Genomic DNA, 19,759 nt, shown 5'->3' with positions numbered 1-19,759 from the left:
AGTTGATCACTGTCTCTGCTGAACCACTGCAGCCAACCCGCCATCAAGTCCTCCAGCTTCTACATCTTTAAGGGCTCCTAAATTCACCCGCTTTCGCTCACCACATCAGCCTCCCTCTTGGATTCCTCACTTGTGGCCCTGCCTTTGCAGTCTCTACCCTTTCTAATGCAACATCCACTCTCCCACACCACCCACTGAGCTTACCCAAGCCTTTGTACTAAGGAGGAAAAGCTGAGGCCTAACATATTTGTGCTATTTTATAATCAGGAGCTTCTGCATGTCATTCTTCAGCCTTGGATGGTGCTGCCCAATCCAACTGTGGGTAGAAAGGCTGACATCTTCTCTCTAATCCTTTCTATGCTAAACAGCTGTCTCACCATGAGTTTGGAGAAAAAACTACCACCAGTCATGTTACACTATGGTGTCATGCAGGAGACTAAAATTTGGTAAGCCTTAAGCACTTAAGATGCAAAAAAGAACAGATGCCTGAAATAACTACATGATATGCATGGGAAGCAGCAACTTACATACCCTTTCAAGGAGGTGGGGAGAGCCCCTTCATAAGGCCAGGACAAACTAGCCTGCATCTAAAGAAGACTTAAGTAGAGTGCCTAGACAATGTCAGGGTGGGCTTCCTCATGTTTTACGCGAAACAAACCCCACAAAGTCAGCGTTCAACCAGAACAGTTTGTGAGGATGACGGCTCCGAATCTAGGCCCTGGATTGCCTGTACTGGCCCACGGTGGACACTGTCCAGGCTCCCCCTCCGGCTCCAGGGCCAGGCGAGGGGAAGACAAGATGACTCCCACACTCCCCAGTACAAGAAGGTCTCCTTGGTATGGGGTCAGGATAGCTCGACCTCCAATTTGCTCTCAGAGGCACAGGCTGAATTCCCAGGATTACTGGACAATATGCCAAGGAGGAGCACAGACTTCTGTTTTCTAAAATGCTTATAATGCACCATCAGGGCAGAAAAACCAGGGGGAGAAATGTTGTACTTAATCATCACTGACTGATCAGGCCCTGGAACTAGAACATGTTACTTTATTACAACATGTGATTAAAACCTAAAACAGCAATGAATTAACTAAACGTCTACTCACTCATTCAGTATCACTTATGTAACACTATGCACCAGAGTTTTATACTGTCCTACAAACATTAACTCATTTAATTCTCATTAATGACCTAATAAGATTGTCATTATTTTATACATGAGAAAACTGATTATCCCGATTTTACACAGGAGAAAACTGAGGCCCATAAAGGTTAAGTACTGTGCTCAATGTCCCTCAGCTAGTACATAGCAGAACTGGATTAAAACCCAGTTAATCGGTCTCCAGAATCTTTACACCTAATTACTGTCCATACTGCCTACCATGTTATCACTGCCTTAAATACAAATAAGATCTGCCAATAAAAAAAAGTGTTCACTGATCCTCAGGATCACCTTGTCCTATTTTCCTGAGATATATCAACTGTATTTAGAATAAAATTTGTCTTGTTCCTGCACAGGTAAACTAACATCAACTTTACCTTCCAAGACACAAGAATGTCAGGAGGTAATATGCCTCTGTCCAGAGAGAATGTATTCACAGATGCCTCCGTCTAAGGTCTACGGTCTGTCAAAGAAAGGGATGATTACCAATTCATGTAAGTGGACGATGTTGTGTTTTCCTACGTACTAAAAACAGTCACATAAGACTTTAATAACAATATTAATTAGGAAATCCAAACTTAGTCATCCTTTTCTAGATAAGGGGAATTCCTGTTCCACAGAAACTCAGTGCATACTGTTTCTCATAAAGAAAAACTTACAACTCATGTATGTATGTCTTCCCTAAAGTTGAAGGCTTTTTTTCTTTTTAGATTTTTTTTTCCCTGAAGGGAGGCACTCCCAGCAAAAAGAAGCAAGCAGATTTGCAGTGACTTTTCTTCGCAAAATAGTACTGGATAATAAGATCAATGATGATAATATATCCCCCAAAATAATATTACTGCCAATATATCAGAAAGGTGTCCCTATTAGACTTGCTACATCTTAAAACACTAAATTAGAACACAGTAGCACTGGTGGTTTTTGTTTGTTTTGTATCTTCAATCCTCAGCCCAATGACTGGCACATAATAGGTACTCCATTAATATTTACTGAATAAGTAAATAAAAGTAAGCACCTGTGTTTGGACTATCTATATCATTGGTCCAATCCAAAATCAAAGACTTCATAATCTCTCCAAGGAGAACAGTTTTGTGATACTAATTCACTGGTGTACAAACACTATTGTCAGAGCAAAACCATCAGCTAATACAAAATAGGCAGTCAGGACATTTAAGGAGCATAATAAAAAATAGATTACATTCATGTAAGCATAAATCAAATAGCAAAGCAGTTTAAGTTTTAAGAAAAAGATCTAGTTTTTTTATTTCTCTCTTTTTACGAGAGAGAAAGATGTGGACAACAAAAGAAACTAAACACTAAGAAGAATACAGAATTCCTTTCTCTGAAGGTCTTTAGAATAAGTAAGACCTCACCTATTTCATAGAATTTAGGGTTATTTTTGCAAGAAGACAAAGTTCACCTAGATAGCATATACTAGCTCTAGAATTCCTTGGTTATGGCATATGAAACAAAATACACAACTAAGCCAAACCAGAAAATGAAGAAGCTGAAAGTGCCACTTCTTAGGAGAGGAATAACAATTTGAGGCTATCATGAATTTACATAAGACAAACATTTCAAAAATTTATCCTAGTGCCTAACAAACTTTCCTTAAAAGATCTTTTCTTTCAAATTAAAAACAGTAGCTTTATTAATGCACAACCCATTTCAAATGTGAAACACAACTCTACACCATACCTTGTGGAATGGAAAGCCATAATTGTAATGTGGAATGAGACCAACTGAAATCAATACAAGAAATTTGAAGTAAGTGAATACTTTTTTTCCTGGGGGTAGTATAAAACGTATGAAATTACAGTAGTAGAAGTTATTAATTTGAAACTATAAAGTGGAATGGAGGACTTCAAAATATTCAAAGATTTTTCAAAGAATTCTGAAAGCAAAGAAAACCATACTGTGCTCTGGAAAAACTTACCTTTTAGAAAAACAGCATTTCATTTGCACAGCTGCTTGCCCACGTTGTACTGCAAAGAAACAGCAAAATGGATCCCACCAGCCTAGCACTGATTAAAGCTGCATTTTCGGATTCATAGGTATTCACTGACTGGCTTCTACACAAACATTCATTATTCAATCGCTAATCCAACTTAATCATTAAACCTGAACCAGGTGAGAACAGAACTGTCAAGTTACTTATACAACAGAACATTCTATCAAGGAGATTTATGAAAATTTCAACAATCACTGGGCAAAAAATCACTAGTAGCAGAATGTTATCTTCAAGTCACAGGAACTAACTAGTAGGCACTCCAAACTGCTTGCTAAATAAAAGAATAAAAGAATGTGCGTTCAGTTGGGGGAAAGGCTTTTCAAATCGACTTTTTTTTTTTTTTTCAAATAAAATGACTGCTGTTTAAAACAGTTATTTGTGGATTTGACCCAACTGCTCATGTTCCAAATGGGTCACTGTCCCTGACCACTGGGATCCTCACCATGGCGGCAGAGGTGAGGCAGCTGTGTGTGACTATCCCAGCACAGGCATCAGGGACTATGTGTCTATGATCCTATCTTCAATGGGATTTTTAGAGTTTTCTATCACTTGGTGTTACAAAAAAAATTAAGCTCTTCAATTCTTATTTTCTCCAACCTTATTTTCTGCTTATAGTGGAGAGTTTATGAGATATGCAAAATATAAGGAGGAAAATAAAATCAGTCCATAATAACACCACCTAGAAAGAAACTCTTTTATCACTGTAATATATTCTTTTCCATTTTATGCACATAACTTGACCCTGTGTATCCATGGGTTCCACACCCACATCCGTGGATTCAACCAACCATGGATGGAAAATATTTTTTTAAAAAGGATGTTGCACCTGTACTGAACATGTGCAGATTTTTTTCTTGTTACTATTCTCTAACCAAAACAGTATAACAACTATTTACGTAGTACATACATTGTATTGGGTTTTATAAGTAATCCAGAGAAATAAACAGGAGGATGTCTGTAGGTTATACACAAATACTGCACCTTTTTACCAGCGACCTGAGCATCCACAGAGTTTGGTATCCAGAGGGAGTCCTGAAACCAATCCCCTGAGGATACCAAGGGATGACCGTATAGCCCTCATATAAGTTAAACCATATTATATGTAATTTCTGTATTCTACTTACTTTACTCAACACCATGAGTACATGTAATTACAAATTCTTCTAAAAAATTACCTTTAATGGCTACATAACATTTCATTGTTTAAATTTACCATAATTTGGCCAGGCACGGTGGCTCACACCTGTAATCCCAGCACTTTGGGAAGCCGAGGTGGGTGGATCACCTGAGGTCAGCAGTTCAAGACCAGGCTGACCAACATGGTGAAACCCTGTCTCTACTAAAAAATACAAAAATTAGCCGGGCGTGGTGGTGGGCGCCTGTACCCTCAGCTACTCGGGAGGCTGAAGCAGGAGAATTGCTAGAACCCAGGAGACGGAGGTAGCAGTGAGCCGAGATGGTGCCATTGCACTCCAGCTGGGGCCAACAACAGCAAGACTCCGTCTCAAAAAAAATAAAGTAAAATAAAAAGTTACCATAATTTAACAATTTCTCTGTTGTTGGACACCTAGTTTGTTTCTTCTAATTTTTCACAAGGACAAATTATGCTGTAATGAACATCTTTTTGCTAAACTATACCAGAGTATTTTTGTTCACTGAACCTGTGTCTGATTTTGTCATTCCTTAACAAAATGGCTTTAAAAAGGAGTTACAAAGTTAAAAGTTAGGAGCATTTCTAAAATATAGCCACATTTTTGCTACATGGTTTCTCATTCTGTTTGCCTCACAGCACCCCTCCCAGCCTCCTAGGCAGGCAGGCCACACTCAGGGACCATTGCTGCCACCTCTCTCTCACTGTCGGTCAGAATGACTGCATTTTAAAACAGTAAACAACATGATTATTCTAATGCAATTAAACCCAATTCTTTCACTCATTAGTGATTATTAGTATCTTCTCTATACGAGGGAAAACAAGACCTCAGTTCCCTCATCTGGAAAATGAGGGGAGTCACACTACATGACCTCTCAGGCTGTTTTGCGTTCTAACATTTTATGATTCTTATCTTTTGCTGTGGAGACACCAAGTGTTCAGGTTCACAGGACACTAACAGAAGAATAAAATGTAACCTATTTACTTAAAGCTGTTCAGCTGTTATTTAATCTTGCTTCTCTGGAAGCAGATCATGAACAATAACTCTGCAAATTGGAAATTCTTAAATATGAATGCCATACTGTTTTATAAAAAGAAAGATAACATTTACTTCTGGTATTTAAATACATAACCCAGTTTTTGATTCTCAATTCAGGCTCCATAAAACTAGATGCCACAGCTGGAAATTCTGATTCAAACTTGTAACTACACAGAAAACCAGATGCTATATTAAAGATAAGGTTTCCTGGAGAAGTATAGCATTTTAAAAGGCAACTGAAAATCTGTATTAGATTTTCTCAGAAAAACAGAAACCTCCAGGATACTCCTAAGCATTAAGAACCTGCACATTAACGGAAAGATGAAGCTGCCAATCTGCAGTTAATATGTCTAAACAGCATAGAACATACTCATTTGATATACACACAAAGACCTCTATTAGGTGTAATATACCTAAAAGTATCTGCCAGATACCTCGAAAGCACTATAGGCAAAAGGGAAACAAATGACAGCACTATTTTTTTAATGTGGTGAAAATTACATTAGTATAAAATGTACCAAAACCACCCAAACATTGTTTTAGTAAAGAATTTGAGTGGAACCTTATTACTTGAAAAACAGTAAAAATTAACTAAAACAATGTAATTGGGAAAACAGAGAAAAAGAATTTAGGGAAATGGGCAGTGTTACTAAGTCAGCAAGAAGGTAGGAGTCAATAAAAACTGTCCTTGTAAAAGAATATTTCTGTTCTTGAAAATTAACTTCATGGCATAAAAGACTACTGAAGGATAAAACTTTCCCTTTTATATCTTTTCAAATGAAACTGAAAAGGTTCACAGGTTTGGAGTCAAATTTTACATAAAAAGTTTTTCCCTGTATTCAATATCAGTGAAAAAAAAATTTATTGAGTTCTTACTGGATGCCTTGAGTTGAGGAAACTGTGTTGAAGAAAAAAAAAAAAAAATACACAGCTCTTTGCCCTGTTGTAGCTCTCAGCAGCAGTCCACACAACGGAGGGATGGGTATCCCTGGAAGTAGAGGCTGAATTGCTAAGGTGTGTGTGTGGCACATGTAATTTCAAGGGAACTGATGTCTAGGTCCCTAACCTTCATCTGTCTTCTTCCTACGCAGATCTGCATGAGAATCTGCCATGACACACACTTCATCGGCTCTACTTTCCCACATGCCCGATGCAATCTCCTTCTCCTACTTCAGAAAACAAACACAGAGTTCTCACCAAACCCACCCCCACTATGCTGCGCTGTCTGGGATATAAAAACCTCAAACAAAACAACGCTGAGAAATCCTGGGGAAGCTGAGAACGTGAGTGACTCTAATGACTGGACAACAGAGCCTCTCACAAGTCAAGGGCTCCCAATTTTTTTCCATCCAACAAAATTAATAGAGAATCTAACTGAATTGTCATCTGGCAGGTCACTAAAAAAAGTTAATGACAGTTTCGGCATGTAATTCAGAGGAAGTTCCAAGAACTGAGTGGGGTGGCAGTGCCCTAACAAAAGCTCCCTTCTTATCTCCTTGTTTATGTAAATGAGGGTTCTCAGCACTTAACGTCACTAAGAAATGAAAGTTAAGAATGAAATTGATATTAAACCTTGTCAGATTCTTTAAAAAAGTAATATTCATCTACTTGCACACAACATCAGTAGAAAAAACTAAACCTATGCATCACCTTGAGAGGCTCTTCTGATAAAATAGTGTATTTTTATTGTTGTTGTTTAATCCACGTACACCAGTAATAATTACAAAGGTAACTCAACACAGAACAACTCAACATACAACACTTAGAGACTTTCGGTCATCATTGGAAATTTTTTTAAAAATTAAATTTCAACTTGCATATCTATTTCTATTGCACAGAACTATGATAAAATGATCAATAAAAGATTTCTGGGTGACAGGGGCGACAAAATCTCAGAAATCACCACTAAAGAACTTATCCATGTAACCAAAAACAACCTGTTCCCCAAAAATTACTGAAATAAAAATTTAAAAAATATTTCCAAGCATAAACCGGGATAGGATATTATGTGGGGAAAGTGAAATGGAAATGTGAGTTCAAGGAGAAAAAGGTTGTAAAATTGATGACTGTAAAGTTTTTTTAAGAATGTTTTTTTCAACAAATGATGGTGGATATCAAATATGGTATTCAGATTCCATGAGATATATTTAAAAGAGTGATAAAAACTTCCACTTTAAAATGTCAAGTTTTATAGCACACTGAAAACTATATCCTTTGCAATTATTTAAATTTACGATAAAGAATTATAGATGTCAGATTAATAGACACATATGAGAGATTACTCAGTTTTTTTCAAAATTCTTTTAGGGGATACATGAATAAAAATGTGTAAAGGTCACTGACTTACACATCTGGTAGGGAGAAAAACACTAAACACGTATTTACAAATAAAATTCTATGAAGCAAAAACATAAGCATACCATGAGAGCTGTCCGAAACAGAGGAACAGCATATGTAAAGGCTGTGAGGTGGAGGAGAACAAAAAATGTTCAAGGAATCAAGCTGGATCATGCCATGCTTTCTAATCTAGAGATTACTTTTTTTTTTTTCTAAAGAGATACCTGGAAGGGAGTGTTTTAATCAGGAAAATGATCTATTCAGATTTACTTCTTATGTATTTATTATCTCTCAGAAAAAAATCTGTAGCTTATCAGTAAAAACAGGGAATTCATTCATTCATTCATCCATCAAATATTAACTGAATATCTGTTTTGTGCCAGACTTTATTAGGCACTCAGGATGCAGGAGTACACAGACAATAAAGCTCTGATACCACTCAAAACTTAGCAAGAAGTGTTTACTTTCAGAGAAGGAAAAGTGAAGTTAAATGGGAGACTAAGAGAAAATATTTGCAAATTATACACATGACAAAGGACTTGTACAGAATGTATAAAGTACTCTCAAAGTCAAAACTAAGAAAAAAAAACTAAATTAAAAATGGGCAAAAGACTTGAACAGACACTTCACTAAAGAAGGCAAGGGGGCACATGAAAGATGCTTGGCCTCATTAGCTATTAGAGAAATGCTAATTAACAATGATGTATCACTACACACCTATTAAAATAGCTGAAATAAAAAATACTAACAATACCAAGTGTTGGTGAGAATGTGGAATAACTAGAATTCTCATACATTGTTGGTGGGAGCACAAAATTGTACAGCCACTTTAGAAAATAAGTAGCTGTTTAAAAAAAAAAAAGTAGCCTTATTGAGCCCTAATTCACATAGCAAACAATTCATCCATTTAAATTGTGCAATTCCATGGTTTTTAGTATATTTGAAAGTTGTGCAATCATATTTCCCCAATCCGTTTTAGAACATTTTCATCACCCCCCAAATCCCATACCCATTAGTGGTCACTCCCCATTTCCCCCAACACCCCCAACGCTGGGCAACCGATTTACTTTCTGACTCTACGGATTTGCCTGTTCTGGACATTTCATATACAGTGGTTCCTCCACTTACAGTGGGGTTATGTCCCAATAAATCCATCATAAATTGAAAATATGGGAAGTCAAAAATGCATTTAATATACTTAACCTACTAAACATCGTAGCTTAGCCTTGCCTACCTTAAGTGTGCTCAGTACACTTATAGAAGTATTTACCTACAGTTGGACAAGATCATATCCAAAGAATGCTGGCAACACAGTACACTGCAAAGTATGGGTTGTTTACCCTCATAATTGCATGGCTGACTGAGAGCTGCTGTCGAGCATCAAGAGGGAGTGTCGTACCGCACATTGCTAGCCTGAGAAAAGATCAAAATCCAAAACTCAAAGTATGGGGATGGGCGCGGTGGTTCACGCCTGCAAAGCCAGCACTCTGGGAGGCTGAGGCAGGCGGATCACTGGAGGCCAGGTGTTCGAGACCAGCCTGGCCAACATGGCGAAACCTCATCTCTGCTAAAAATAAAAAAATTTAAAAAAATCAGCCAGGCGTGGTGGTGCACATCTGTAATCCCAGCTACTCAGGAGGCTGAGGCATGACAATCGCTTGAACCTGGGAGGTGGAGGTTGCAGTGATCTGACATCAAGCACTGCACTCCAGCCTGGGTGACAGAGACTCTGTCTCAAAAAACAAAAACAAAAACAAAAAATCGAAGTATGGTTTCTACTGAATGCTTATCATTTTTGCAGCACTGTGAAAGTTGAAAAATCATGTCCTGAACCTTAGTAAGTCGGAGACCATGTGTAAATGGAATTATGCAATAAGTGGCCCTTTGTGCCTGTTTTTTTTTTAACTTAGCATATTTTCAAGGTTTATCCATATTGTAGCAGGTACCAGTACTTCATTTTTTATTGCCAAATAATATTCCATTGTATGGACATACATTTTATTTATCCATTCATCAGTTGATGAATACTCAGATTGTTTTCACTATTTGATTATTATGAATGATGCTGCTATGAACATTTGTGCACAGGCGGTTTCTTATACCATTAAACATACACTCACCAGATAACCTAGGAATCTTACCCCTGGGTATTTGCCCTAGAGAAATGAAAATGTATGCTCATGCAAAAATCTGTATACAAACATTTGTAGCAGTTCTATTCATAATTGCCAAAAACTAGATACAACACAAATGTCCTTCAACAGGTGACAGATAATTGTAGTAACTTCATGTAATGGATACTACTTAGTAATAAAGAAGGAACTATTGATACACACACATCTAGAATCAACCTTAAAGGCATTATGCCGACTAAAAGAAGTCAGTTTCAAAGGGTATATGTGATCTCATTTATATGATGTTATTGAAAAGACAAAATTATAGCAATGGAGAACAGTTTGTGGGTTCAAGGGAGTGGGCGTGACTACAAAAGGACAGCATGGGAGTTTCTGAAGGGAGATGGAACTGTTCTGCATCCTAATTGTGAAATGGTTATACGAAACACACACACACACAGGGAGAGTGTACAAGACCCCCAGTGGATGCCTGAAACCAAGGATAGCATTGAACTCTATAGATACTATGTTTTTTCTACACATACATACCTATGATAAAGTTTAATTTACAAATTAGGTAGAGTTAGAGAATAAACACAATAATAATAAAATAGAAGAATTCTCACAAGTTATGTGAATGTGGTCTCTTTCTCTCCAAGTATCTTATTGTACTGCACTCACCTTTCTTTTTGTGATGAAGTGAGAGGATAAAATTCGAACGACAGTTGACCATGAATAACTGAAACTGTGAAAAATTAAACTGTGGATAAGGTGGGGGATGGGACTATTGTACATAAATGCTAAAATTCAGAGAACTGTATTAGCAAAAAGGTCAAGCTTACTGTATGTTAATCTACAAATAACACTTAAATTTTTAAAAAGCAGCTCTTCCTAAGCCGGTGCTCAGCAAGGAGAAGGCCATGTTCAGTTGGAGCGCCAAGATCATGAAGCCCAATGGCGAGAAGCCAGATGAGTTCCAAAGAATGCTAGCAACACAGTACAAGATGGTATGACACTCCCTCTTGATGCTCGGCAGCAGCTCTCAGTCAGCCATGCAATTATGAGGGTAAACAACCCATACTTTACAGTGTACTGTAAAGAGTCCGGCATCTCCCAGGCTCTTCTGGAGCTGGAAATGAACTTGGACCTCAAGGCTCAGCTCACGGAGCTGAATATTATGGCAGCTAAGGAAACTGAAGTTGGTGGTGGTCAGAAAGCTATCATAATCTTTGTTCCCGTTCCTCCACTGAAATCTTTCCAGAAAATCCAAGTCCGGCTAGTATGCGAACTGGAGAAAAAGTTCAGTGGAAAGCATATTGTCTTTATCGCTCAGAGGAGAATTCTGCCTAAGCCAATTCGAAAAAGCCGCACAAAAAATAAGCAAAAGCGTCCCAGGAGTGCACTCTGACAGCCGTGCACGACGCAAGCCTTGAGGACTTGATCTTCCCAAGCGAAATTGTGGGCAAGAGAATTCACGTGAAACTGGATGGCAGCTGGCTCATAAAGGTTCGTTTGGACAAAGCCCAGCAGAACAACATGGAACACAGGCTGAAACTTTTTCTGGTGTCTCTAAGAAGCTCACGGGCAATGATGTTAATTTTGAATTCCCAGAATTTCAATTGTAAACAAAAATGACTAAATAAAATATATTCACAGTAAAAAAAAAAAAAAAAAAAGTTAAAAAGCGGCAGCTAGCTAGAAAAATATACGCGTCTCCTAGTCCCTTATGTTCTAGCCTAGAAAGGAAGCATTCCGTATTTACTGCATGCTTACCACTGATCGGTCACCATGCCACAGAGGCGACCTCAGAACAAATGACCTTGCCTATCCTAACACAAAAGTGAAAGGTATTCTGAGTCCAATTATAGGATGTTTTTAACTTCAACACTAGCTGGCCTTCCATCACTGCTCAGGAGAATTATTAATCACTATTAAATAAAATGGATCATGGCTGACACTCCCCCTAGTGCACAGGACACTGAAGTGCCCATGTGAAAAGCACTTGCTTTTAGGACTTCAACTTAGGGCTCATATCTGAAACCACTGTTATTTTGTTTTTGTTTTTTGTCTGTTCATGGTGTCTTAAGTACGTCATATGTGGACCTCACCATATCCCCCGTTTTTGCTTCTCTAGAATACAACAACCTATCTCTTTGAACTGTCCCTTCTTGCCTCCCATTTATGGCACATATCCTATATCTCACTTGAGAAGATCCCAAAAATCTGGTGAAAATCTTGTTTTTTTGTGTGTTGCACAAAGATTATATATAAAATATACATAAGAAGTTTGTTACTTGGAGACCAGGAGTGCCAGATTCTAAAATGTCAGGATTATTTTGAAGTTAACAAGAAGGAGCTGCTGTGTAACAATAAACAATTTTTTTCTTCAACATTTATTTTAAGTTCTGGGGTACATGTGCAGGATGTGCAGGTTTGTTACATAGGTAAACGTGTGCCATGGTGGTTTGCTGCAGAGATCATCCCATCACCTAGGTGTTAAGCCCAGCATCCATTAACTATTCTTCCTGATGCTCTGCCTCCCTCCAGTCCCCACTTCGACAGTCCCCAGTGAGTGTTGCTCCCCCACCATGTGTCCATGTGTTCTCATCATTCAGCTCCCACTTATAAGTGAGAACAGGCAGTGTTATAATGTTTTCTGTTCTTGTGTCAGTTTGCTGAGAATAATGGCTTCCAACTCCATCCATGTCCATGCAAAGGACATGATCGTGTTCCTTTTTATGGCTGCACAGTATTCCATGGTGTATATGTACCGCATTTTCTCTATCCAGTCTATCACTAATGGGCGTTTAGGTGATTCCATGTCTTTGCTATTGTGAATAGTGCTGCAATGAATGTATGCATGCATGTATCTTTATAACAGAATGATTTATATTTCTTTGGTTAGATACTCACTAATGGGATTGCTAGGTCAAATGGTATTTCTGCCTCTAGTTATTTGAGGAATTGCCACTGTCTTCCACAATGGTTGAACTAATTTACACTCCCATCAACAGTGTAAAAGCATTCCTTTTTCTCTGCAACCTCACCAACATCTGTTGTTTTTTGGCTTTTTAGTAATCGCCATTCTAACTGGCATGAGATGGTATCTCATTGTGGTTTTGATTTGCATTTCTCTAATGATCAGTGATGCTGAGCTTTTTTTCATATGTTTGCTGGCTGCATGTATATCTTCTTTTGAGAAGTGTCTGTTCATGTCCTTTGCCCACTTTTTTAAGGGTTTTTTTTTTTCTTGTAAATTTGTTTAAGTTCCTTATGGACTCTGGATATTAGACCCTTGTCAGGTGGATAGATTACGAAAATTTTCACCCATTCTGTAGGCTGTCTTGTAACAAAAATTTAACTTGGAGTCGAAAGACCCTAATTTAAATGATCATGGGTTTTGGTTACAATCCAGCCATATTTTAGACAAATAATAAACAATAAGTATAATCAATATGTTAAAATCAATAATAAGTGTGTTAACAAAGTATGGTAAGTGGTGAAAGTGTTAACGGGACAAAAAGCAAAAGTAATGCAAGGTAAGGGAAATCTAGGAAGAGTGTAGGGAACAAAGTGAATTCTAATTTTCAACAGGGTAGTCAGGATGAACTTACTGAAAAGATGACATATAAGAAAATGTTTGAAGGAGAAGTAAAAGTTATGCAGGCAGGTATCTCCAAGCAAATACTTGGGGAAAATCATTCCAAGTAGAGGAAACAATAAGTACAAAGGCCCTAAGACAGGTGTATATCAAGCTTGTGTGATGAACAGCAAGGAGACTGAGTGTCTATTAGATACTCAGGTAACAGAAATAATGTCAAGTAGGTAGACATCTATAGATGTTTCTAAGTGTAGGGTTTCAAAGAGGTCTGACCTGGAAATATAAATCTGGGAGTTTCTGGACTACAGAGAATATTTAGAGCTAGGGGGCTGCAGGAAATCACCACGCATCGTTTTATGAGCACTTTATAATGGGTGCCTACTATGTGTCAACTGTGTGCCAAGGAGAGAGACACAAAGAGAAACTCAGCTTCACAAAATACTCTGCTAGTTTAATTTTAGTTTAAGCAAAGCAATGGAGGAAGGCAGAGGAAGAGAAACACAGATCATCCCCAGTCATCGTTTTTAAAAAAAAAATAGTCAAAGAAAGTTAAGAAAAAAAGATTGTGTGTAAAATACAAGTAATCTTAAATCTGGGTCTTAATCTAGGTGATTAACTGCAGGTACCTGCTACATGTCTCAGATCCTCCTTGTCAAGTTATTCACTAACATTCTTTTCATCAATCTGTCCATCAAGAAATCCATGACATGCGATTATTAAAAAGTCAGGGAACAGCAGATGCTGGAGAGGCTGTGGAGAAATAGGAACGTTTTTACACTGTTGGTGGGAGTGTAAATTCGTTCGACCATTGTGGAATACAGTGTGGAGATTCCTCAAGGATCTAGAACCAGAAATACCATTCGACCCAGCAATCCCATTACTGGGTGTATACCCAAAGGATTATAAATCATTCTACTATAAAGACACATGCACACATATGTTTTTTGCAGCACTATTTACAATGGCAAAGACATGGAACAAACCCAAAGGCCCATCAATGATAGACTGGATAAAGCAAATGTGGCACATATACACCGTGGAATACTATGCAGCCATAAAAAAGAATGAGATCATGTCCTTTGCAGGGACATAGATGAAGCTGGAAGCCATCATTCTCAGCAAACTAACACAGGAACAGAAAACCAAACACCACATGTTCTTACTCATAAGTGGGAGTTGAACGAGGAGAACACATGGACACAGGGGAGGGGAGCAACACACACTGGAGCCTGTTGTGGGGTGGAAGACAAGGGGGAGGGAGAGCATTAGGACAAATGCCTAATGCATGCAGGGCTTAAAACCCGTATGATGGGTTGACAGGTGCAGCAAACCACCATGGCACATGTATACCTACGTAACAAACCTGCACATTCTGCACATGTATCCTAGAACTTAAAGTAAAATTTAAAACATTTAAAAAAAGAAATCCATGCCATGGCTTGAATGTACGTTGGAAGATGAATCAAAGGTACAATGCATTCTGACAGTTTCAAAGAGGAATGTAGCTTGTCCAGCCTATGCTGATGCGGACTCTCACAGTTCCTCGTGCCAGCAATGCTTTATCAAGGACTTCATATGACAGCTATGTTGTGTTCTATGAAACTGAACACTTGATTTTTATCATAATCATTCCTAAAAATAGTGATTTCATCTCTAATACATGAGTTGAATATTAATCGTAAAATAAATCTTAGGGAGGACAGCATAATTTTGATGCAATCCTAGTAGCAATTTCTTTGCTTCAATAGTTTGGAATATGTATTGTTTAGGTACCCAAGGCAGCCTAGAAGTAGCTATTTGAATCTATATGGTAGGGGAATCAATAGTCCTTCTAAACCTGGGTGATGGGGTATTTGTATACTAGGGCAGCTACAAACTGAAAAATCTTAAATATGGGACTGAAAATATGTACAATAACCAAACAACACTCATGATTAGAGTGTGTGTGTGTGTTTGTGTGTGTGTGTATGCCCCTAGGTTAAGGTCCTCTTAAGCATAAACTAATTCTAGCTAGCTTTCCAAAACGGAAGGAGAGATTTGAAAAATACTAAGGTAATATATGAAGGATGGGTTAAAGTTCAGGTTTTATCAACCTAAGCCCTATTGACATTTTGGGCTGGATAATACTTTGTCTGGGGGCGGAGGTGGGGGTGTTTGTGGGAGAGCTGTACATTGTAGAATGTTTAGCAGCATCCCTGGCCTCTTTCTGCTAGATGCCAGTAGTAGCCCCCTAGCTGTAATAACCAAAAATGTCTCCAGATATTGGCAAATATCCCCTAGAAGCAAAATTGCAAGAGCCACTGGTTTAAATGATCAAAAGATGGGAAGGGCAAGGATACAGCTAGCCTCTGAAACAACTAAATCAGATATTTAAAACTCCTCTAGAACTCTCTTAACTCCTACTTGTTTTGTCTGCATTTTAACCTTAATTTTCTCACTGCAGCTCAGCAATGAAAACTGGCCACCAACAGCTCCTGAGCTTTGTTTGCTGAAATCCAGGCCTCTGGACTAAGAATAATTCTTTTTCCTAATTCCAATTAAAAAAAAAAATCTTAGGAAAGGATTGATTCGCCTGATTTGAGTCTGGTTGCTACCCCTGGTCCATGACCTAGAGAGTAGAAGATACTATGGAAACACAGCAGCTTGTACTGAAACCACTTGATTGAAGCCAGAGTGGGGATCAGTTCCCAGGAAGAAGGAAGGCACTATTGTTGACAGAAGGGTGGTTTCAGGACCAAGAATAGGTATGTGCCACAATCATCTACTGCTGATTAACAAGCACACCATAGAGCAAACAGCCAGGACATTACCAGTCCTGTATAATACTGAACTAGATTTGCTTTTCTGCATTTGAGGCACGTTTGTGAGTTAGGTACTCTGGGAAGCGTGAGTTGGTAAGTAGGTAAGCAGAATACACAATATCTAAGCTTGAAGGCTTTTTCACCAACGTATCTTACAGTGACTTCCTGGATGACACATTTAAGTAATCCACAGATGAAAACTGGGAATGTTGTTACTAAATATTGCTCAAAGTTAGACATGGCAAAAAGCTGGCAGTTGGTATGCTTTGTGGGCTATTAATAAAATATACTTTTAACATGTGACTCTGCCTCAGTCAACAGGAGACCATAATTGACCAACCATTGCTCAGTTTGTGGGCTGACAGAAAACCAAATGTTTGCCTTGAAACTCCAACTGGGTTCAAGAATAAAATCCAAGAATATAATAATAATATACATATCAAACGGACACAAGGGCATTCAATTTAGAATTTAAAGAAGGAGGCAGTCTAAGCTGAAAAATTTTAAGACTTCCCAGAGAATGAGAGGAGACAGACACAGGAAATCCTTCCCTGGTTGTCTCTTTAGGAAACCTCAGAAATTCGGTTCTATGTTAAGTAAAGAAGTACCTGTACTTTGAGAGTGGAGATTCTGATGGGGGGGGGGGGGGCGGGAACTCTCATCTGGCCTGGATCTCAAATCTCAGCTTTGCCTCAGGCAAGCCAGAGCTCATGGGGTTTCCCATTTATCTGGGATCTTCCAGTAGAAGTACACTCAAGCGCCTGATTACAGCTTTATCCCAGAAGCAGCACCACTTTATCCAGCCAGGAGCCAATCATAATCAAAGGATAGAGAAAAAGGTTTGAAGGAAAGGAAAGTGTAGGGGATTTCAACCAACAGAGTCACAGACTGCTTCGTGTAAGTTATCTAATGGTCATGGCCCTCACTGCTGTTCTTGGATCTTATGGTTGCTTTTAGAGGCCACATTCCCCAGTGAGCAACATACTCAAATAGACACTACTATTTTCAAAAGTAGATTATTTAAATGTGATACACTGAAAATCTCTAAGATCAAGTTAGTAAAAATCACACTGCTACATCTTAAACAGATACCCGACAAAACAGCATGGCCAGTGAAATCTTTAATGCTGTGTAAAAAGTACCCCAGCACTCAATCTTGACAGCAAAGCCAGAGGTCTGGGATATCTCCTTGCTACTGCAGTAATGAATGGCCAGTTGACTGTGATTAGACAATCATAAACTTCTATTTTTTTCTTATAAAGACTGCTAAATGATGTGATTTCTTCCCCTTTTAAGCTGAGGGCAGGGGTGTGATAGAGACACTGAAGTCCTTAGTGGGGGTAAGGACATGCAATTACGTTAAGAGTCAATACTGGAGAAAGAACTGTTGAGAGGGCACCTTCCATTGCAGGAGAGAATCCAGCCTAAAGGAGACATGACATCAACCACACACTTCAAAATCCACATGGCCAGGACTTGTATATCATGGCTTCACTGTATCAAGCGGCACCTTGAAAGTAGTAAGTATTCAATACTATTTACTGACTATTTCTGCAAGGCTTCTCCATGAATCATGAAGAAAAAGATATATGTAGATATATGAATCAGAAAAATGTTTCTCAGTCTTCTCACTGCAGATGGAGAAAGCAGTTCCATAAAAATTGCCGTAAGTAAAGCTATCAACTTGTTAAGCACAGCAACAGACAGTGCAGCTTCAATGGAAAATGGAGACTTCATGAATAAAATTCATTCTATCATTGGTCTCATTAAAAACATTTAAAATGAGAAATTTTAAAAAGTTCTATTTTTCAGTTATTTGGTTATGGCAAAAAAGAGAGTTATATGTTATTTAGATGTGATTTCTACTAACTTTTAAAAATTCTTCACTCCTACCTTTCAATACTAAGATTCCGAATAGATGATCCACTCTGTCCTCATTTGGTCAACAACGAGCAAGTGCCTGTCACAAGCCAGGCACTGTGTTTTAAGCAGTAATACAACGGGATAGGATAACATCCATCTAGTCTTTGATCCAAAGAAGCTTACAATCCAGTGGAAGTGGCATAAACAGGTTAATCAGTGAATATAAAATCCAAACCACCAAAGGAGGTACCCATACATTAGGTAATGAAAGTAGGAACTAGGAGGGGACTCTGGTCTGTGGGAAAAAAAAAAAAAAAAAAAAAAGACTAGAGAACGTTTTCTTTGGATCAGATAAAGGGATATATGAGAGAGGATCCAAAGGGTCTCTCAAGTTCCTAGTTAGGAAGACTAATCTTTTGCCTTCTCTATGAAGATCCTAAGAAGCATACAATGGAGGCTAATTATAACAATAGTTCCATAAACTATGGGGACAGGAAGGAGGGAAGGAAATCATATTATCCAAGTTTCACAAGTAAATGTCTCATGAAAACATTCAACATAAGGTACTTGTAATCCTCTTTAAGTTTCACTTTCTCCATATAATTCTCAGAAAGTACATTCATGCAACCAAATAAAACTGCTTCTCTCCCCAATGACAAAGTCCTTAAAAGTTCCAAAGGATAGTGAGACCTAAATGAATAAAACTTTCAAAAATAATAATATAATATAGTAGGAATGGTTGCAAAATTTCTAGAAAAATTCATGGTCTAATATGCAATGATTACGTCTAATAAATACCTCAAAACATTTGTTTCCAGTGCTAATTGTAATGTGAATAACTGTGAATACTAAATAATGGAAAAAAAGAGCTTTGACTACCACGTAAGCAGTTCTAAAAATTGTGGTCATCTTTTGTTTGCTTTGTGTTTTAAGAAAAACTTGAATAGCCAAGGTTCCTGGATAAAATTTAAATACTTTGAACTGACTGTGGTGGTTCATGGTAATTAATTCTCACTTAAAGATTCATCAGATCATAAATTGGCTTTATTAAGAGACATGATTTGAAATGGACTTTGAATACTATACACTGTATCTTATACTGGATACCAGTCTGATTAGTAAATGCAATAAAAATGTGTACCTAGAAAAAACTATAAGACATTTGACAAAAGAGAGACAGACGTGAGCAGTCTACACATATTTTTGGAGACATTAAGTGTACAACCCAACTGGAAATTACCTATAGTTTTCTAAATTTAAGAGGAAAATAAATTATTTTTTCCTAGCACATAAAAAAGAGTTATAGTCAGCAGTAACATTTTAAAGGCTACTTAAAAAAATACTACTCACTGGTAAAATCCCCTCCCCCACCCTATGCAGTCTTTTCTGCAGTGCAAATTATTGATTTGCAGACAAGAGTAAGTATTCCGAAAACAGCATCTGATTACAGCATAAGCTATAGCTGATACAAAAGCTTTTGTGATGAGAAAAGGCAGTATCTCAAATCTAAGAAGGTAAAACACCAAGTAGCAAAAATGAATCCTTTAAGAACTATCAAACCAAGCAAAAAATAAAATTAGATATAAATTCAAGTTTTAGACTGTGGTCAATTGAGGTCTAGACAAAACCCTATGTTTGTTCACTGCCTAGTCTCCAGTCTGCTCCAAGTTTGAAAAGGTAATTG

At 37.9% G+C, this 19,759-nt stretch overlaps 1 protein-coding gene and 1 pseudogene across 3 annotated transcripts in view; one reads left to right on the top strand and one right to left on the bottom strand.

Moving 5' to 3' along the window:
* STX18 (syntaxin 18) overlaps positions 1-19,759 on the bottom strand; it is a 123,072-nt gene that overhangs the window by 77,409 nt on the left and 25,904 nt on the right. The gene's annotated exons all lie outside the window — the stretch shown is intronic.
* LOC129034746 (small ribosomal subunit protein eS7-like) lies at positions 10,731-11,435 on the top strand (annotated as a pseudogene).

This window comes from Pongo pygmaeus, chromosome 3 (genome assembly GCF_028885625.2).
Source record: "Pongo pygmaeus isolate AG05252 chromosome 3, NHGRI_mPonPyg2-v2.0_pri, whole genome shotgun sequence".
Taxonomy (NCBI): Eukaryota; Metazoa; Chordata; class Mammalia; order Primates; family Hominidae; genus Pongo; species Pongo pygmaeus.
This window is presented reverse-complemented; position numbering and strand designations above follow the sequence as displayed.